The sequence below is a fragment of the Lynx canadensis genome, chromosome B1 (assembly GCF_007474595.2).
Source record: "Lynx canadensis isolate LIC74 chromosome B1, mLynCan4.pri.v2, whole genome shotgun sequence".
NCBI lineage: Eukaryota > Metazoa > Chordata > Mammalia > Carnivora > Felidae > Lynx > Lynx canadensis.
In genome coordinates, this window is record NC_044306.2 from 143,962,261 (window position 1) to 143,985,059 (window position 22,799).

Below are 22,799 nucleotides of genomic sequence, written 5' to 3' on the forward strand. Positions count from 1 at the left end.
ACCATCTTTCACCATACAACATTATTACAATACTATTGACTATATTCCCTATGCTGTACCTCTTATTCCCATGACTTATTCATTTCATAACTGGAAGCCTGTATCTCCCACTCCCCTTCACCCATTTTGCCCATTCCCTGACTCTTCCTCCCCTCTGGCAACCATCTGTTCGTTCTCCGTACTTACAGGTCTTTTTCAGTTTTTTGTTTGTGTGTTTGTTTTGTTCCTTAGATTCCACACCTAAGTGAAATCATACAGTATTTCTCTTTCTCTGTCTGATTTATTTTACTTCACATAATACCCTTTGGGTCCATCCATGTTGTCTCAAATGGCATGATCTCATTCTTTTTTATGGCTGAGTAATATTCCACCACATATATATACCACACCTTCTTTATCCATTCATCAATCAATGGACACTTGGGGTTGCTTCCATAAATTGGCTATTGTAGATAATGCTTCTAAAAACACTGGGGTGGGGGCGCCTGGGTGGCTCAGTGGGTTAAGCCTCTGACTTCAGCCCAGGTCATGATCTCACAGTTTGTGGGTTCGAGCCCCGCATCAGGCTTTAGGCTGACAGCTCGGAGCCTGGAGCCTGATTCGGATTCTGTGTCTCCCTCTCTGCCCCTTCCCCACTCACACTCTCGCATGCATGCTCGCTCTCTTTCTCACTAATAATAAACATTCAAAAAAAATTTTTTTAATAAAAAAATAAAAACACTGGGGTGCATATCTTTTTAATTAATATTTTGTTTTCTTTGAGTAAATATCCAGTCAGTACTGGAATTCCTGGGTCACATGATATCTCTATTTTTATTTTTTTTGAGGGACTTCCACGTTTTCCTCAGTGGCTGAACCAGTTTACATTCTCACCAACAGTGTACAAGTGTTCCATGTCCTCACCAACACTTGTTATTTTTTGTCTTTTTGATTCTAGCCATTCAGACAGGTGTAAAATGAGATTATGGATTTTTTTTAAGTTTTATTTATCTTGAAAGGAATGGGGAGGAGGGGCATAGAGAGAGGGAGGGAGAGAGAGAATCCCAAGCAGGCTATGCACTGTCAGCACAGAGCTCGACCTGGGGCTCGAACTCACAAACTGTGAGATCATGACCTGAGCCAAAGTCGGACACTTAACTGAGTCACCCAGATGCCCCAAAATTATGGTTTTGATTTGCATTTCCCTGATGATGAATGATACTAAACTTCTTTTCACGTGCCTGGTTGGCATCTCTATATGTCTTCTTTGGAAAAATGTCCATTCAGGTCCTCTATTTTTTCAGTTGGATTATTAGGGTTTTGTTTGTTTGTTGCTGTTGAGTTGTATTACTTCTTTATATATTTTGAATATTAATCCCTTATTGGATATATCATTTGCAAATATATTCTCCCACTCATCGGTTGACGTTTTGTTTTGTTGATGGGTTATTTCACGATACAAAATCTTTTTATTTGGTGTAGTTCCAATAGTTTATTTTTGCTTTTGTTTTCCTTGCCTTAAGAGATATATCTAGAAAAAATATTGCTATGGCTGATGCCAAAGAAATTATTGTCTATGCTCTCTTCTTGGCATTTTATGATTTCAGGTCTCACATTTAGGTCTTTAATTCACCTGGAGTTTATTTTTGTGTGTCATGTAAGAAAGTGGTCCTGTTTTATTCTTTTGCATGTTGCTGTCTAGTTTCCCGGCACACTTATTGAAGAGGAAATCTTTTTCCCCCTTATATATTTTCATCCTTTGTCATAGATTAATTGACCATCTAAATTTCTGGGCTCTCCATTTTGTTCCATTGATATACATGTCTATTTTTGTGCCAGTACCCTACTGTTTTGAGTACTACAGCTTTGTAGTATATTTTGAAGTCTGAGATTATAATATACCTCTGGATTTGTTCTGCTTTCTCAAGATTGCTTTGCTATTCAGGGTTTTTTTGTGTGTGGTTCCATACAAATTTTAGTATTATTTGTTCTAGTTCTGTGAAAAATGCTATTGATATTTTGATAGAGATTGCATTGAATGTGTAGGTTGCTTTGGGTGGTGTGGTCATCTTGATGACATTTGTTCTTCCAATCCATGAGCATGGAATATCATTCCATTTGTTTGCATTGTCTTCAATGTCTTTCATCAACTTTGTATAGTTTTCAGAGTACAGGTCTTTTATCTCCTTAATTAAGTTTATTCCTAGATATTTTATTCTTTTTGGTACAATTATAAATGGAATTGTTTCATAAATTCTTTTTCTGCTACGTTGTTATTAGTGTATAGAAATGCTACCGATTTCTGTGTATTGATTTTTTATCTTAATACTTCCTGAATTCATTTATTATTTATAATAGTTTTTTTGGTGGAGGCTTCAGGGTTTTTGACAGATAGTATCATGTCATCTACAAATAGTGACCATTCGACTGCTTTCTTACCAATATGGATGCCTTTTTGTTGTCTAATTGCTCTGGCTAGGACTTCTAGTACTATGTTGAATAAAAGTGACAGTGGATATTTTTGTCTTGTGCCTGATCTTAGAGGAAAAGCTCTCCATTTTTCACCATTGAGTATGATGTTAACTGCAGGTTTTTCATACATGGCCCTTATCATATTGAGGTATATTCCCTCTAAATCCACTTTGTTGAGAGTTTTTATCATGAACAAATATTGAATTCTATCAAATTATTTTTATCTATTGATAAAGATAATAAAAATCACGTGATTTTTATTCTTCATTTGTTGATATATCACATTAGTTGATCCTTGCATCCCCAGAATAAATTCAACCCGATTATGGTGAATGATTTGTTTAAATGTGTTGTTGGATTTGGTATGCTAATATTGTGTTGAGGATTTTTGCATCTATGTTCATCAGGGATATTGGCCTAGAGTTTTCTTTTTTTGTAGTTTCTTTGTCTGGTTTTGGTATCAGAGTAACGTTGGCCTCAAAGAATGCATTAGGAAGCTTTCCTTTCTCTTCTATTTTTTTGAAATAATTTGAAGAAAATAGGTATTACCTCCTTGTTAAATGTTTGTTAGAATTTGGCTGTGAATCCATCTGGTCCTGGACTTTTGTTTGTTGGGAGTTTTTTGATTGAAGGTTCAATTTTGTACTAGTAATTGGTCTGTTCAGATTTTCTATTTCTTTCTGATTCAGTCTTTGAAGATAGTATGTTTCTAGGAATTTTTCCATTTCTTCTACATTGTCCACTTTGTTGGCATATAATTTTTCAAAGTGGTCTCTTATAAATATCCTTTGTATTTCTGTGGTGTTGGTTATTACTTCTCTTTCATTTCTGGTTTTTTTGTTTTCTCTTTTTTTTTTCTTTGATGAATCTAGTTAAAGGTTTATTCATTTTATCTTTTCATAGAACCAGCTCTTGGTTTCATTGATCTTTTCTACTGTTTTTTCTTCTTCTTTTTTTTTTTTTTTTTTAGTCTTCATTTCATTTATTTCTGCTATGATCTTTATTACTTCCTTCCATCTATTCACCTTGGGCCTTGTTTGTTCTTCTTTTTCTAGTTCCTTTAGGTGTAAGTTATATTGTTTATTTGAAATTTTTCTTATTTCTTGAGGTGGACCTGTATCACCATAAATTTCCCTCTTAGAATTGTTTTTGGTGTGTCTCCAAAATTTTGGACTATAGTGTTTTCATTTTTATTTATCTCCACTTAATTTCTTCTTTGATTTTTTTGTTGATTCATTGGTTGTCTAGTAGCATGTCATTTAGCCTCCACGTGTTTGTGTTTTTTTCAGTGTTTTTCTTGATTGATTTCTAGTTTCATACTGATGCGGTTGTAAAATATGCGGACTATGATTCCAATCTTCTAAATTTATTGAGACTTGTTTTATGGCCTAACATGTAACTCATCCTGGAGAATGTTCCATATGCACTTGAAAAGAATGTATATTCTGTTGTCTTTGGATGGAATGTTCTATATATATCTGTTATGTACATTTGGTCTAATGTGTCATTTAAAGATACTATTTTCTTATTGATTTTCTACCTGGATGATCTATCCATTGATATAAGTAGGTGTAAGCTTGGTGCTGACAGCAGTGAGCCCATTGTGGGGCTTGAACTCCAGAACCATGAGATCATGACCTGAGCTGAAGTCGGACCCTCAACCGACGGAGCCCCCAGGCACCCCTCCATTTTCAAAATTAAGTGTTGGAAAGTAGGGTGCACTGCTTGGAAGTCAACCTTATGACCAAGTCATTTCCCTAAGTTCTGGTTCTAGCTTCTGCAAGCCAGGGCAAATGAAGACTCAGCATGCGAAGGTCATCAGAATTATTCAAACTATGACTAAGTTTATGAAAGTTGCGACATATATCTTTATCTTGATCTTCCTATGCTTTCCCTTTTTCCTTGAAGATCACCAGTTGAAGTTTGTGTCTTCATTGGTAAGGTCTCTGAGACCCTAATTAGGATTATCAATGTACAGGGTGATCACCTTTGCTTGCTCTAGACTGGACCTCACTACTTAGCTGCCTCAGCCATTAGTTTCTCTTACCAGTATTTGCTGTCTCCTTTATAGTTCCATGACCATTCTCCTTCATCCATATTTTTAAAGTCAGAGAGGCCTGGGTTTGAATCCCAGAGGGACTGCAAAGAGGCCATATGATTTTAGGTTAATTTAACTTCTCTAAGCCTCAGTTCACTCATCAATAAAATGGAGATAACATGCTTTCTTTTCTGCGTTCTGGGGAGGACCAAGGTTGTATGTATAAAAATCATCCAGCACAAGGGTCGGCACAAAGTACAAATGCAACAAATAATTTCCTTCTATTACTCTCTTCACAGAGAAGCGAAATACTATGTTAGCAGTAGTTTACTTTCTCTTAATCCCATATTATCATTGTATCTTCAGCCCAAACCCAGGCATAATCCTTCCTTATTTCTTATTATTGCTAAATGTAAAATTCAACAAATAAACCGAACAAAGAGATCTCTTATTGCCCTTAGAACTTGGTTTTTGTTGTTGCTTTTGTTAGTTTTGTTTAGTTTGATTATTTTTTGCAAGGCTTCTGCTGATTCTAGACTTGGAATCATTGTTATTATTATACGGTGAATGTTTTAGATTCTTCCCCGAATAAATGAATCATTATCACTGTCTGAAAGGCTAAATAAAGCATCCGGGAAACAGCAGGCCCCTCCTGCTGCATTTGATAAAAAAGATATTACAGAGAGGCCATGCCTCAGTGCCTGATGCTTCCCGACAGGGCTCTCAGTAACAGAGGGAGTCCACCTACAGAGCACAAGACACAGATTCACACAACTGTCTCTGTAACCAAAACCTCTATCCCACTATGAACACTAAATTGTACCAGGTCTTGAAAATTCACAGGGCAAGTTGGAAGTGAACATAACAGAGGAAGAACATGAAGGACCAGATGCCGTGGGAGTAGGGAAAAACAATTTTGCTTTCAGTCTATCTGATTAGGCTGTGCGAATGCCTTCTACAGAACTGTCCATCACCACCTCGCTTAGGTCAGACAAGAGTCTGACCCGAATGCCTAGGCAACAAAGGGCAAACAATGCCAAATTCAATTTTAGCTGATCCTTGAAAGAAGGAAAAAACATTCTGCAAGGAGCCCGTTGAGAGCACCACACGAACCCCACATTTTTCATTTTTGACACGTTGGAGTTTATATTAGCACTTTCTCTTTTTTAAATTTTTTTAATGTTTGTTTATTTTGAGAGAGAGAGAGATACGCACACAGTGTGAGAAGGGGAGGGGCAGAGAGAGGGAGACACCGAATCCGAAGCAGGCTCCAGGCTCTGAGCTGTCAGCACAGAGCCCAACGCAGGGCTCGAACTCACGATCTGTGAGATCATGACCTGAGCCAAAGTCAGACGCTCAACCGACTGAGCCACCTAGGTGTCCCTGTTAGCACTTTCTGGTATAAAGTAGAAACCAAAATGGAGTGAGATAAGGAGCGCAGAGACAGACAAACATGCAAGCGCTGCTCACGATCTCTGTTTCGGCTCCCACTCCCAGAAACTTAGTGTCTTTCCTGTCTCCACTTTAAAATCTTATTTTCAAAAGTGACACTTTCTCACTTGAGGCCTAGGCATTTTTCCAAGGGAAAGAAACCCAGTTCTATTCAGGCCTTTCATGTATGGCACACTTCATTAACTTTTCCAAACACTTTCAGGTACCAGAAATAGGTAAGAGTGTTCCCCAAAGCCTGGCAATCCTGTTTGTCAACAATCTAACATTCAACGGACTTCGGCTTTTTGCACTGGAGGTGATTTTTGTGTCAGCTCAAGTTCTTGGAGAAACAAAAGCCCAAGAGGAACTCGATCTGCCAGACATGTTCTTGGGGGAACACCCCTGGAAGATAAGGGGGAAGGGTGGGAACAGGAGGGGAGGGCCTTCTGACCACAGGCAGTCTGACATCTGTGAAGGGAGAGCCGGAAGGAAGGAGGACCGAGGACGGGGGGCTTCGGCCTGGGTGCAATCCTGGGAAAGTCCTGGCCAGGTTGAACCTCAGGCTAAGACTGCCTATCACAGCAGGCATCGGGCAGGAATGCCCCAACCTTCATTCTTCATCTGCTCAGCCATCCACTGTAGCAGCCTGGCGAGCATGGCCTTGATGTGAACGCTGCAGCAGACAAAAGGTGGCAACGGTGGGAGGCTGACAATTATCTTCCTTACTGCAGCGTCTCTTGAAGGAAGATCTGGACAGGGCACCTCCTTGGCAGCTACGACTTCTTAGACTAGTGGCAGCTTTCAATCATTTTTGGAATAAGGTGGGTATACACACACACATACACACACACATATACTAGCTCTTTGGATAAATAAGTGACGTGGATCAACTCTGCTAATGGGATTCAGGTGAAGTCTTCACCTTTGGAAAATTAAGGAGTCTATAGGTCTTTGAAAGTTTCTTGATATTGGTTCTAAATGCATGTGAATTCCTGGAACCAAACACCACTGAAGATCAGTAGTCGAAGAGAGGACTTATGGGCTCGTGATAAATGAAGTTTGGGACTCAGGTTTACTTTACGGGATCCACACTTATGGTTATTTTCCTTAGCTCTTGAATGCATAATCGATGTAGACATGCTTGAAACAGGTCTAATCTCCACACTGAATGTGCCAAATAGAGCTAATGCTGTAGGAGGGCCAAGTGGAAGCTCTTGGAACTATCTCCACGCCCACCCTATGGCAATAAAACACATCCCTGGGAGAACTGCCAAGATTAATGTCACCACCAAAGACTTAAAAGATGCAGGTGTGGTGATTCCTAACATTCCCATTTAGCTTGCCTGTTTAGTCTGTGCAGAAGATGTATTCATCTTGGGATAATGATCATGGATTACCATAAACTTAATCAAGCAACACCAATTGTAGCTGCTATTTTAGATGTGGTTACTTGAGCAAATGAACATAAGTATCTGGCATCTGGTATACAGCAATGTGACCTAATTTTTTGCTCATCAACAAGTCTCAAGCATCACCACAGGCTTTTGCTTTCAATTAACAGGCATAACAGTATCCCCTTCAGTCTCTTAACCCCAGGGCTATGTCAACTCTCCTGGTCTCTGTCATAGTCTAGTCCCCAAAGGTTTTGATCATCTTGACATCCCACAGAACATCACGTGTCCACTTCGTTGATGATATTCCACGTTCGTATCCTTCTCGTGAGCAAGTATCTTATGCTTATTCCTTATGTTAAATTTCCTCTGCTGAAATAACTAGTTTAAGTTCTATTCTCCTAACTGACACAAATTCTACTTTCTAAACTCTTTATGGACAACCAAACATTATTGTCAAATGTCTATTATTTTTCCATGAAAGGCTGAGTTTTCCATAAAAAGTCAGCTATGCTTCTTTTTTTTTATTTCTTTTTAATGTTTATTCTAGAGAGAGAGAGAGAGAGAGAGACGAGAGTGCAAGTGGGGGAGGGGCAAAGAGGGAGGGAGACACAGAATCTGAAGGCAGGCGTCCAAGCTCTGAGCTGTCTGCGTAGAGCCCGATGTGAGGCTCGAATTCACAAACTGTAGATCATGACCGGAGCTGAAGTCAGATGCCCACTGACTGAGCCACCCAGGTGCCCTTCAGCTATCCTTCTATGATTAAAATAAGTACATGTGAGATATTCAAACAAACTTTTCTATTGGACTCACAATTGCCTTTGACTCCCTTCATATGATACTGGATATAAATTCTGGTCCTGTTAGTTAATTTTTTCATTATCTCTGGGGCAAACAAGCATTAAAAGAATTTCTTTACATTCATTTATTTTTGGAGACAGAGAGGAGAGAGAGAGAGAGAGAGAATGCAAGCAGGAGAGGGGCCAGAGAGAGAGGGAGACACAGAATCTGAAGCAGGCTCCAGGCTCTGAGCTGTCAGCACAGAGTCAAACACAGGGCTCAAACTCGGGACTGTGTGAGATCCACCTGAGCTGAAGTCAGGACACTTAACTGACTGAGCCACTCACGCACCCCTGGGGCACAAAGCATTTGTTGCCAGTTTATGGGCTGAATTATATCCCCCTCCCATGCCAATTCATATGCTGAAGCCTAACCCCAGTGCCTCAGAATATGATTGCATTGAAAATAGGGTATTTAAAGATGCAGTTAAGTTAAAATGCAGGCGATTAGAGTCAAATGCCTTAACCCAGTATGACTAGTGTCTTATAAGAGGGAATTTGGACACACAAGGAAATACCAGGGGCTGTGCACACACAGAGGGAAGACCACGTGGGGGACACAGTGAGAAGGTATCATCTGCAAACCAGAGAAAGGCCTCAGAAGAAACCAAAACCTGCTTAACACTTTGATCTTGGACTTCTAGCTTCAGAACTGTGAAAAAAATTTCTGTTGTTTAAGCGTGCCGTGTGTGTGTGGTGTGTGTGTGTGTGTGTGTGTGTGGTTTTGTTATGGCAGCTCTAGGAAGCTAACATATAGCCTATGGTGCCAAGATGTAGTATGGCTTTTTAAAAAAAATTTTTTTTAACGTTTATTTATTTTTGAGACAGAGAGAGACAGAGCATGAACGGGGGAGTGGCAGAGAGAGGGAGACAGAATCAGAAACAGGCTCCAGGCTCTGAGCCGTCGGGCTCGCCCGACGCGGGGCTCGGGCTCAGACCTCGAGATCATGACCTGAGCTGAAGTCGGACGCTTAACCGACTGAGCCACCCAGGCGCCCCATAGCATGGCTTTTAAAACCTTCCATTGTAAGAAACATAAAGGTCATAAAGACAAGAGTGAAAGCATCCGCGTCTTGGTGTCTGTGTTGGTGTCTTGGTGTGTTTGTGGGTCTGTGTCTCTCTCTGGATCCCTACCTTCCTCCCTGCCTCTCTCTCTCTCTCTCGACCACTCTGTCCTGTTTGGTTTGGTTTGGGCAAGTAGGGAAGCTTTAGTTGACCCCTCTCTTTCTCCTTCCTTCCCCCAAATTCTGTTTCAATTAACCAGATAACACTAGTGACACTCTTACTGTGTATGCCACTGTTCCAGGGGCTTTACTTCTTTTAACTCATTAAACTTCACATGATCTTATGAAGCAATTATCACCTTTTATCCCAGTTTTAAAAAATGGGAAACACAGAGATGACACTGTTAGCAAGTGACACTGCTCGAATCTGAGCCCCCAAATTCTGGCTCTGGAGTTCCTGCTCTAAGTCACTATGCGACACCAGATTTTATACGAGAGGGAAGGACGCCTGTGGATGTGTCCATTCACCATTATGCTATTTGTACTGAATTGAAGGTAAATGGGGAAATTCGTTTTATCTTATACGTAAGTGAAGGTCATTTTTAAACTTATATAGCCCTCAACACTTTTCCTTGGGTAATATGAAAAAGTTCTCTCCTTTGGTAATGGCTAAAGTCCATACCCACATAATCCAGAAGAATCATATACACACAACTTCTAAATTCAAATATAAAAATTCTAGTGGATAATGGATATTGCAACAACTGTGAGTTGGCCCTGTTTGATCCTCCCAAGAACGTTGTGAATTAGAAGGAGCAGGTATGTATTGGTTACCTTACAGATCAGGAGCTAGAGGCTAGGAGAGATTGACAAGGAGAGGGATGGAAGGCCATAAGGTACCTTCGGTAGCAACGACGGGTCCCCCAGCTCTTTCGCACAACTCTTGCCACTTCTCAAAGCAGTCAAGTAAATTGCAATACTAATGCAATACACTTGTTCAACCGTCCTGACATTACTTCAGCCAAAGCCCCGAGAAGACACAATGCGGTTAGAATGAGGATATTACAGTTTTCTGAGCCTTCGCGTAGACTGCATCATGACTCAGCATCAGTGAAAGGAAAATTGCCTCCATGGCACTATATCTGGCCGTGTGGGATTTCCTCCATTGATTTTTTTTTTTCTCCATATACGGCTCCAACTTGATCCTGTTTAGTGAATGAGGCCTGACGGCAAATCGAAGACTGAATAAAAAGCTCCCCGCTGAAGCGCTGTCACAGCCGCTCAACCTAGGCTCCAGGGAACTTTGGCAAGCGGAAGAATCCTTTGTCTTCAGACCATGACAAGAGTGGAAAAAAATCTCAACTATTCGGCTGTGTAGCATCACTCAAGCATGCCTTAATGGGGAAGGTCTAATGAGGAATGTGGTCTTTGAAAAATCTCGCTTTAAAAACTCCCAAAGCATTCTCACTGTACAATTCCACACAATTATAATTAATAGGATTCAAACTACAAACCAGAGATTATGTTACTATTTTACCCAGTTTGATGGCCACGGATGCTTCTTTTCTTTACTGGTTATGTTCAAAGAGATCTTGGCCTGTTATTATAATCAAATGTGTAGGAGAAAACATCCCCATTCTTCGTGGATTCTATGGAGGTAGCAGGAATAAGAGAATAAAAGAAAAGCCAATTTTAAACTACCAAATGAACCGCAGCTGCCCTCGGCCCTTTCCAATCCTCCTGCTTCCTCTCCTGCTGTTGACCTATTAATGGATTCCTGCTCTTGAGCTTAACTCAACTTTTGGAGGGGAACTGGACCTAAAACCAGTTTGAACAGTTTTTGAAGATAACCGGAATTCCTTTCCAAAAACAGACACAGGTTTCTAGCAGATAAAATTTTCATTTACAATTATTCCTCTCTCATTGTTCCTAAAGAAATTCAAGCACATTCACCCCGACAGTGGACTTCATGCATAGTTATAATATTTCCAGTTAAAAAAAAAGGAAAAGAGGGCTGAAATACATCAAAGGTGTCTGTGTGATAGTATGTGAATTATATCTCAATAAAATTGTTATTTTTTAAGTATGTGTGTAGTTGAGAAGGGGAAAGAATAGACAAAGATGATTAAATATAGATTTTTTTTTATTTTAACTAGCTATCACTAGAGGAGGAAGTAATGGGAACTTATTGCTGAATGAGTACAGAGTTTCAGTTTGGAAAGTTGAAAAGGTTCTGGAGATGGATAGTGGTGATGGTTACACAAAACAGTATGAAGATACTGAATATTGCTGAATTATACACTTAAAAATGGTTAAAATGGTAAATATCATGTGTGTATATTTTACCACAATTAAAAAAGTCATCACTGTTTTTTTAATTAACAACCATGACTACAACAAGACTACCTCATTCGTTCTAGAAACATTAAAGAAATGAAAAAAGAGGAAAATAAACTCACTCAAATCCTGCTATCCAGACACATTCATTTTTAATACTTTCATATCTATATTCTCCCAAATTTTGTCACAAACATGTAAGTCAATAAAACAGGAGTTGTACTAGCAATATTATTTATCAATTTGCTTTTCACTAAAAAACATATAAATACAAATATATATATATATATATATATAATATATATATACATTTCCATTTCTGTACCTATAGATAGATAGATACACATATAAATGTGTGTTATATGTTATACACTACACTGACATCATCATTTTTACTGGCCCCATAGTTTTGGACATTCAAATTTTTTTCCAACCTTTTGCTGTTTTAGATAACATATCAGTGAACATCCTTGCACATACATCTTGTGTGATTTTTTTTAGGATAAACCCAGACTTCTAAAATTGTTAAATATGCATATTTTTAGCTAATATGTGGTGCTCTCCAGAAAGGACTCAACCAATTTGTATTCCCATGGAAAATGTATGAAATTACTTCTACCAAGTGCATGTTATCACCCTTCCTGATCTTTGTCAGTCTCATAGGTTAAAAAAAAAAAAGGTTTAAAATTTTAAAAAAGTTAAATTCTATCTCATTTCAGTTTTTCTTTTTTTAATTATGGGGAGAATAAATGCTTTTCCTAGATATTCCTTGACTCTGTTATTCTCTTCTTGTGAATTACATGTTCATGGTCTTTGCCAATTTAGCTTTTATGTGTGGTTTTTTCTTCTTGTTTATATATAAGAGCTCTCTTATATTAAGGACCTTACCCCTATTTATCATATCATTTTATTTTGTGGAGCTTTTACTACATATTTTCTTTTCTTTTCTTTTCTTTTTTTTTTTTTTTTACATAACCAAACCTATCACCCTTTTATTTCCCATAGAAGTTTTGCTTTTGTTTATTATATTTGCCTTCCTCCAAATGACATAAATATTTCTCTACAATTTTAGTACTTTTATAGTTTTAAAAAAATTTTTTTAATGTTATTTATTTTGAGAGAGACAGAGACAGAATGCTAGTGGATTAGGGGCAGAGAGAGGGGGAGACACAGAATCTGAAGCAGGCTCCAGGCTCCAAGCTGTCAGCACAGAGCCCGACGTGGGGCTCCAACTCACGAGCTGTGAGATCATGACCTGGGCTGAAGTCGGATGCTCAACTGACTGAGCCACCCAGGTGCCCCATTTGTATAAATTATTTTAAGGTGTGACATAATAGAGGTCGTATATGAAAAACTCGTGGCTAACATACATACTCTGTGGTGAAAGACTGAAAACCTTAACTCTAAGAATAGAAATAAGAGAAAGATGCTCACTTTCACCACTTCTGTTCAACATAATATTAGAAATTCTAGCCAGAGCAATTAAGCAAGAAAAGGAAATAAGAGGTCCAAACTGGAAAGGAAGAAGTAAAATTACCTCTATTCGCAGATGACTTAATCTTCTATATAGAACCACCCTCCACCACACTATACCACAAAATCTGTTAGAACTAATAAATGGATTCATCAGAGCTGCAGGATACAAAGCCAACATACAACAATTATTGTTTCTGTGCATTAACAATGAAGATTCTGAAAAAGGAAATTAAGAAAACAATTCCACTTACAAAAACATCAAAAGGAAACAGTACTTAGGAATAAACTTAACCAAGGAGGCAAAAGACTGATAAAGTGAAAACTACAAAACATTGCTGAAAGATTAAAGAAGATACAAATAAATGGAAGGACACTTCATGTTCATGGAGTGGAAGACTTAAAACTGTTAAAATGTTAATACTATCCAAAGCCATCTACAAATTCAGTACAATCCCTATCAAAATTCCGATGACATTTGTTGCAGAGATAGAAAACCCTAAAATCCATATGGAATCTTAAGGGATCCCAAATAGCCTTAAAAAGTTTTTTTTAATTTTTTTTAATGTTTATTTATTTTTGAGAGAGAAGAGACCAAGCATGAGTGTGGAAGGAACAGAGAAAAAGGGAGACATAGAATTCAAAGCAGGCTCCAGGCTCTGAGCTGTCAGCACAGAGTCTGACACAGGGCTCAAACTCACGAACTGCAGGATCATGACCTGACCCAAAGTTGGATGCTCAACCGACTGAGCCACCCAGGCACCCTACCAAAAAAGCCTTTAAAAAGAAGGACAAAACTGTAGATCTCATACTTCTTGATTCCAAAACGTATGGGGTTGAACTAGCATACAGACAAACATAGACCAATGGAATAGAATATGGAACTCAGTAATAAGCTCTCACATATATGGACAAATGATTTTCCACAAGAGTGCCAATATTGAATTCAATATTGAAAAGACAGTCTTTTTAATATATAGTGTCAGGAAAACTAGATATCTACATGCAAAAGAATGAGGTTTGACCCTTACTTTATACTATATATAGAAGTTAACTCAAAATGGATAAAAGACCTACAGGTAAAAGCTAAAACTATGAAACTCTTAAAAGAATATTATGAAAAAGCTTCATGACATTTAATTTCAGTAATGATTTCTTAGATGTGATATCAGAAGCACAGGCAACAAAAGAAAAAATAGTGGGCTTCATCATAATTAAAAACTTTTTTTTAATGTTTATTTATTATTGAGAGACAGAGAGTGAGACAGAGCATGAGCATGGGAGGGGCAGAGACAGGAGGAGACACAGAATCCAAAGCAGCCTCCAGGCTCTGAACTGTCAGCACGGAGCCGGACGTGGGGCTCGAACTCACAAACTGTGAGATCATGACCTGAGCCTAAGTCAGACACCCAACCGACTGAGCCATCCAGGCGCCCCACGTAATTAAACTTTTGTGCGTCACAGGACACTATCAACAGAGTAAAAAGGCAACCCATAGAATGAGAGAAAAAAAATTCAAAACATATACCTGATAAGGCATTAATATCCAGAATATATATCTAAAAACTACAACACAACAGCAACAACAAATAATCTGAATAAAAATTGGGCAAACACTTAAATAGGCGTTGCTGCAAAGATGATATACAGATGGCCAATAAACACATGAAAAGATACTCAACATCACTAATCATTAAGGAAAAGCAATCAAAACCACAATGAGATCCCACTTCACACTAGGTAGGAGGGCTATCATTTCAAAAGACAGAGGAGGAGGAGGAGGAGGAGGAGGAGGAGGAGGAGGAGGAGAAGGAAAACAAGTTTTGGCAAGGATGTGGAGAAATTAGAACTCTTTGAACATTACTGCTGGGAATGTAAAATGGTGCAGCTGCTGTGGAAAAGAGTTTCTTAAAAACTAAACAATTCCACTTCTAGGTATATTTTTTAAAAAATGAAAGAAGGTATAGTGAACTAAATATTTGTGTCCTCCCCACGAAACACATAAGAATGGCTGTATTTGGACTAAGGAAGTAATTAAGACTCAATGAGATCATGGGTGGGGTGACCTTGTCTGATAGATGTAGTGTTCTTATAAGAGGAGGCATAAGAGAGCTCCCCTCAAACCCTACCCTACCCCATCTCTGCCTGTAAGCCAAGAAGAGAGCTTTCACCAGAAACCAAGTTGGCCAAAAACTTGACCTTGAACTTCTAGCCTCCAAGAACTGTGACGAAATAGGAGTTCCTGGGTGGCTCAGGTTAAGCATCTGACTTCGGCTCAGGTCATGAGCCTATGGTTCACGAGTTTGAGCCCACATCAGGCTCTGTGCTCACAGTTCAGAGCCTGGAGTCTGCTTCAGATTCTGTGTCTCCCTCTCTCTCTGCCCCTATCCCGCTCATATTCTGTCTCTCTCTCAAAAATAAATAAAAATTAGAGAAAAAAAAAAGAACTGTGAGAAAATAAAGTTATGTTGTTTAAGGTACCCAGTAGTTTGTTATGGCAATACGAATAGACTAAGAAGGTATTTGAATAACATTTATATACCTACGTTTATAGCAACACTATTCACAATAGCCAAATGGTAGAAACAATTCATATGTCTATCAATGAATTAGTGGAAAGACAAAATACAATGAATACATTCAGCCTTTAAAAATAAGGAAGTCTGACTCATGCTACAACATGGATGGATCCTGAAAACATTATGCGAAGTGAAATAAGCCAGTCACAGAAAGACCAACTATTGATTCCACTTACATAAAGTACCTAGAATAGTCAAATTTATAGAGACAGAAAGTAGATTTGGGAGGAGAGGTGCCAGGGATTTGGAAGAGAGGATAGGGGGAGTTGCTTAATGGGTACAGAGTTTCAGTTTGGGAAGATGAAGAATTCTGGAGATGGATGGTGATGATGGTTATACAATAATGTGACACTAAAATATACTCATAAAAATGGTTAAAATGGTAAATTTAATGTTATGTATATTTTACCATAATCAAAACATTTTGAAAAGTGTGTTTGCCGGAAGAATTCAAACAATAGAAATACATGAAGTAGATGTATTTCACTTTTTATATGGAAATCTTTAATTCATCTGCCTTTATTTTGCTATTGGGAATGAAGTAGATCCAACTTTTCTTTCCTGGCTCTGACATTATTAATCCTTTTCCCCCCACCCACCCTTACTGATTTAAAATTCCTCTTCTAGACAGTGGACCCATTTTTAAATTTTTTGTTTTGTTCCATAATGCTGCTGGCCAATTTGTTCCTGCCTTACACGTTAAGGTATCAGAAAGTGTAATTTATATGAAGTAAAAGGTACAGATCTTAAGGGTACAATTCACTGAGCTTTAACAAGCATACATCTAGAAAGCCCACACCGCTATTAAGACATAAGACAAAAAAAAAAAAAAAGACATAAGACATTCCCAGGGTGCCTGGGGGCTCAGTTGATTAAGTATCCGACTTGATTTTGGCTTGGGTCATGATCTCTTAGTTGGTGAAATGGAGCCTCACGTTGGGCTCTACAATGACAGTGTGGAGATTCTCTCTCTCCCTCTCTCTCTGCCCCTCACCTGCTCATCCTCTCTCTCTCTCTCTCTCTCTCTCTCCTCTCTCTCAAAATAAATAAATAAACACTAAAAATGTATATACAAAACATTTCCTTCACCCAGAGAGATGCCTTGTGCCTCAGTCAGTTCCCAAACCCATCTACCACAGAGGCAACCTCTGTTCTGATTTCTTTCACCAGTGATTAGATTTTCTAGTTCTAAAAATTCACAGAAATGGAATAATTCAGTATGTACTCTATTGTGTCATGCCTTCGATCACTCAGCACAATATCTTGGCAGTTCATCCATTTTGTTGCATATAGTTTATTTCTTTTTATGGTTGAGCAGTATTCCATTGTGTGAACATACCACAATTCCTTTAACTGTTTCTCATTGTCAGACATTTAGATTGCTTCTAGTTTGGAGCTATTATCAATACAACTGCTACAAACATTCCCGTACAAGTCTTTTTGTGACAATGTATTTCCATGTCCCTTGGAGAACCATACTTGTAAATGACCATAGCTTTATAATAAATATTGATATTTGCTAGAGAAACTCTTCACTCTTTCTTTTCTTTCTTTCTTTCTCTTTCTTCTTTCTTTTCTTTCTTTTCTTTTCTTCTTTCTTTCTTTTCTTTCTTCTTTCTTTCTTTCTTTCTTTCTTTTGAGAGACAGAGAGAGAGAGAGAGCATAATCAGTAGAGGGACAGAGAGAGACAATCAAGCAGGCTCCATGCTCAACATAGAGCCCAACATGGGGCTTGATCTCACAACCCTGAGATTGTGACCTGAGCCAAAATCAAGAGTTGGATGCTTAACTAAATGAGACACCCAAGCACCTCTTCCCTCATTCTTTTTGTATTTTCTCCAAAAAAAAAAATGGCTATTTTTTACGTTATTCTGCCAAAACATGCCTTTGGAAATTTTTGGATTTTGATAGATTAATTTGAGAAGAACTAGGTCTTGATAATAATTTTCCCATCCTAAAATATGTCGTATTTTTCCATTTGGTCATGTCTTTTTTCATGTCCCTCAATAAAGCTTTTAGTTTTTGTCAAAACGTACTGAATATTTATAGCTAAGGTAATTCCTAGGTAGTTTTTATCTCTGATCACTATTAAAATTGGTCCCCCTCCCCCATTATTTTTTCTTATTATTATTGCTTTTCCATAGGGGAGATCCTGGCTTTTTAAGAATTATCTTATATCCAGTTGCCTTCCTGAATTATTTTTCTAGTTACTCTACTATAAACATTTTTTTTTAAGAATTCTTCAAAGATTTAGAATTTCTGGTCGTGAAACTGCTGCTACATTGCAAAGCAAACATTCACAGGCTTAGTACTGTGAACTATATTAAATATTTACTTTGCGGAGGATTTTTTTCCCAGAAGAAAATGGCAAAAAATTGTGGTTTTCTAAAGCCTCACGAGATTGCTCTCCAGTCTTTCTTTCATTATCACACTTCGTCCTAATCAGTGATTTTCTCTGCCAACAGCCTCCACCACCATTTCTTTTCTTCTGCATCAGTCACAAACTTTGGAGAAATCAAAAACAAACCATCAACAGGGAAATGTGATTTATAACATTCAAGAACACGCCTCTGAATTAAGTCTAGTGCATGTAAGAGCTAGAAACTCTAGCAGGAAAAGATAGATGATTATTGATCAGTTCACTGCAAAACAGATACCTATCATCTCTTTCCATGAAGAGGAAGCCAGGACACTTTAGCAATTGTACATGGAAACATTCACTGTAGATCCCTTGGAGCTGATAAAGTTTTGAGCAGCAGGTGCTAGAATGGAGGATGGCAGGGGACTCTGTAGACTTTTGAGAGACTCTTCCCTTCCCCCACCACCACCTCTTCTCCCACATGTCAAGTGTCCCCATTAGAAATCAGAGAGGACAGCCAAGACAGACAGCACCGGTCGGAGGAGCAACGCGGCATCATCAATGACCAAGAAGCCCCTGCTCTTAGGTGACGCATGCCCCCCCCCCACAGCTTTGCAAAGTGTAAGATGGCCCTTGTGAGATGCTTCTTTGTCTTCTTTATAATCTAACTAGGTTAGCAGCCTATTCACCTTTATGAACCCTAATGTGGTAAGATTTCACTATACGTCCATAGTCTCAGTGAATAAGAATTTCTCAAGCTTGAGTTGCCAGCACCCCTCACTCCTCTTCTGCAACACAACAAGTTTTTGTTACAATGTTAAAGGCCTTTGTGACCTCAAACTCCACCAACGAAATTCTATCCTTAGTAATTTAGCAAAAATTTTCATATTTTACATTATTTTACTTTCTCAGGGCACTGCACTTTAATTCCTCCAAAGACACACAGTACACAAAACACGGGCAGAATTGAACATAGAGATTTAAAATCCCAATATCTGGGGCGCCTGGGTGGCTCAGTCGGTTAAGCGTCCAACTTCAGCTCAGGTCCTTATCTCAGGGTTTGTGAGTTCGAGCCCCACGTCAGACTCTGTGCTGACAGCTCAGAGCCCAGAGCCTGTTTAGGATTCTGTGTCTCCCTCTCTCTCTGTCCCTCCCCTGCCCATGCTCTGTCTCTCTCTGTCTCTCCTTCAAAAATAAATACACATTAAAAAATTTTTTTTTTAAATCCTGATATCTGACAATGAGAAAGGCATTCTTCAATTCTTCCTTCAGAGAAAATCCTAGAATGCACTGCCTCGGTCTTCTGAATGTGGCCTATTCTTCGTCATTCCCTAAATTGACTCATGAACAACTTTTTAGATTGTCCTGTTCCTTTAAGTAATTAGGACTCTGCTATACACTTTTTAGGCCTTCATTTTGGTCATCTCCCTCTACTATTTTAAATTTCAGTTAATTCAGTCAATACTGAAGACTTGACATGGTGAGTGATAATCTACTTTATGATTCTTATTTACTTTCTATCTTTCTCTTTTATGTTCCTTCTCATTTTTATTACCAGGAGAAAAATGGTTTTTTCCTTACAATTCAGTGATTTTTTAATAAAGAGTTATGCAATCATCACTGTCATCTACTCTCAGAATATTTCCATGACTTCAGAAAGAAACTTTGTACCCATTTATAGTCACTCTGTATTCCCATCTCTAGCCTCACACAACCATTCGTTTACTCTGTCTCTATATATTTGCCTTCTTTGAATATCTCATATAAATGAAATTGCATAATATGGGTATTTTTTGAGTGTATCTGGCTTCTTTAACTGAGCATAATATTTTTTAAAAAATTTTTAATGTGTATTTATTTTGAGAGAGAGAGAGAGACAGACAGACAGAGCATGAGCAGGGGAGGGGCAAATCTGAAGCAGGCTCCAGGTTCCCAGTTATCAGCACAGAGCCCGATGCGGGGCCCGAACCCACAAACCGTGAGATTGTGACCCGAGCCAAAGTTGGACCCTTAACCGAATGAGCCACCCAGGTGCCCCCTGAGCAAAACAGTTTTGAGGTTAATCAATGTTGTAACATCTATCCGTGTTCAGTTCCTTTTTCTCACAAATAGTATTCCATTATATGGCTATATCATATTTTGTTTATCCATTGATGGATATTTGGATTTTTTCCACTTTGTGACTATTGTAAACAATGCGGCCGTGAACATTTGAGAATGTTTTTACAGACGTGTTTTCCTTTCTCCCGAGCGTCTACTTGGAGGTCTAATTGTTGGGTGAAAGATAACTCTTGTGTTTAACATTTTAAAAAACTGCCATATGTTTTTCGAAAAGTGTCTGCACCACTGTACATTCTCAGCAACGGATCGAAAGATGTATTTTTAACCTCTGTGAAATGACAGCGTGAATAGGACAAGCCAAGGAATTTTGACCAAGAAGGATTTTTCCCCTGCTTCAGAGATGGGAAGATGGGAGGTCATTTTCCTCTGCACCACTTTCTGAATTTCTTTGCTATCTCGCGGGCTCCCTGCAGTCAGGGCACTCACCAGTGTGTTCTGCGATCAACACCATGAAGTTTAAAATGAACGCTGACTTGCCAAGACCTCCCTCATGGTGATGAAAGGCCCCTCCCTGTGCCCACGTCCACACAAACACAATTTTTAAAAATGCTTGTGAATTCCTGCGCGTACAGAGAGGCAAATACCTTCCTCACTCGCTCTTTTTTTACTGGAATATAACTCTATTGCTCTATTATTTAGAGTTCAGTCTGCTGTAACGATGCTTGAACTGAAAAAAGGAACAATGCCTTTTGCACCGTGATATTCAAATATTAATTTAGGAAGCAGGGGACTGCAAGCATAGCTGGCTTCTCTTGAACTGCCAATTTCGTGTAGCTGACAACGTGAATTGTCCTGCAAAAATCTGTTCATTATTCCATCCATTCAGGATCGCGCTGGGGTTTAAGGCAGACTAATGGCTGTCACATGAAGCTACTGCTCGTCAGTCTTCAGTGAACTCAAGCAAAAAACAAGGGGACTGGCAAAGGACAACATAGTGAGTCAAAGAATATTCATATTGAGGGGAAACAGCTTCAAAAGCAGCTTCTTGTATTGAATCTGGCAGTGATACAAGTTACTTGAAAACACTACATTTTAGTGCTGGAAAGTTATTGTGTTATTTTGAGGTTGGGATGGATTCAAAATTACGTTCTGTTTTATTGCTTGCTTAGGTACCAAACTTCACACCACTGCCATGTTATAACGTCAAATATGCTGGGCTAAAAACTGGTACAGCGCCCACTTTCTTTTTGTGCTATGTTTATACTATGAATTGAGGAAGCATAGAAGCAACATAGGTAAAATTCTAGAGAAGAAACTATGTTCAGAGAGCCCCCCCAAAGAATCAGATATTTTCTCTGTCTACTCTGCTCAGGGGAGCACATTTTCCTTAACCACTAACCTGTAAAGCCCCTAAAATAGAGCAATCTGCAGAACAAAAAAAGACACTGGATTGTCCTCTCAGGAGGGAGGAGAAATTTTCATGGTGCTTGATTGATACAGAAAAAAAGAAGCGGTGATAAAAACAGTGTGACTCATCAACCCATTCAGCGGGGAAAGAAAAAGTCAGTCCTGTGAAGGGGCAGAAGATGAGGGAGATAGTTAGAAAATATTCTATCCAAGAATGGATTTCTCTTTGTCTTAGCACCCAAGAAAACACAGCTCTCAGATACCATGGGAGTCCTCTGACTTGAAGTCCACGGCTCCATAGACTTTGGAAACAAATCTACGTTAGGCTTTAGGATCTGGCTTTTCCTTAGGAAGCATTCCCTAAAGGGTGGTAATCTTGGTTTGCTTTTCCCCAGAAGCAGACTCTGACACAAGAGTTCAAATGCAAGTGCTAGTTTATCTGGAAAGTGAAGAAAACTGAGAGGGAAGTGGATGGGGGAGGCAGGAAAAGGAAGGTAGTCTATATAGATGCATTATCAAGCCACCTACAATCGTGAGCCAGTGGAGCTCAGTTCTGCCAGGGCAACTCTAGGAGCTGGTGGAAAACACTCACCTCAGAGTTATCCATCCCATGGATGAGAGAGCTGGGCTGTTGGTCAACTCAACTCACTCAGTGCCGGGCTGAGGGCTGCTCCCAGAGTCCTTAAGCAGGTGGCAAAGGGGAGGCAAAATAAAGTCCTTAAGCCAAGAAATGCGGGTGCTGACAGATGGAAGTCAAGCCAACATACACAGAAGTGAAAGGTGAGGGAACATGGTGTGGCAGTGACTGGATCAGCTTCAAGCGGTAGAAAATGAAACCGAGAACACAGGCTCTTTGGGTGCAGGGACCTTGTTTGCTGTTGTTTCCCCAATGCTGTCATATTTTTAGGCATTCAGTAAACACTGTGTGCACCGAATATGTTAGTGAACGCATGAAATAGCTTTAAATTCTGGCTCCATCATTTATGAAGAATCTCTTTTTTCATATGTAAAATCAAATCTCATTCTACAAAATAATAAATAACCTAACATAGGATCTGTTCCTGCCACAGCAGGAACTGAGTAAATATAAATATTGTTACTACGTATCCATTTCCTTCCTCCTTGCAGTCCTGCCCGCTTTATTTTGCCTTCTTTTATGAAGAGAAAAGGTGACTGCAATACCTCCGAGGGCCTAGGTTCAGAATTTGCCCTACACCTGGGCACACTGGAAGGGTCCACACCACAGTGTCGTCATAAAGGTCAAATTCGTCGGCTTACATGTGTATGGAAAGCTGTGATAGCAATTCTCTCAAGACACTGCCAGCAACTTTATTTAGTTGTAAATGTTGAGTCAAGAGCACCAATGGGCAACCATGAAAGCCATCCTGAAGAATAAGACTAATTCTTTTATTTTCCTGCCGCTTGTGCT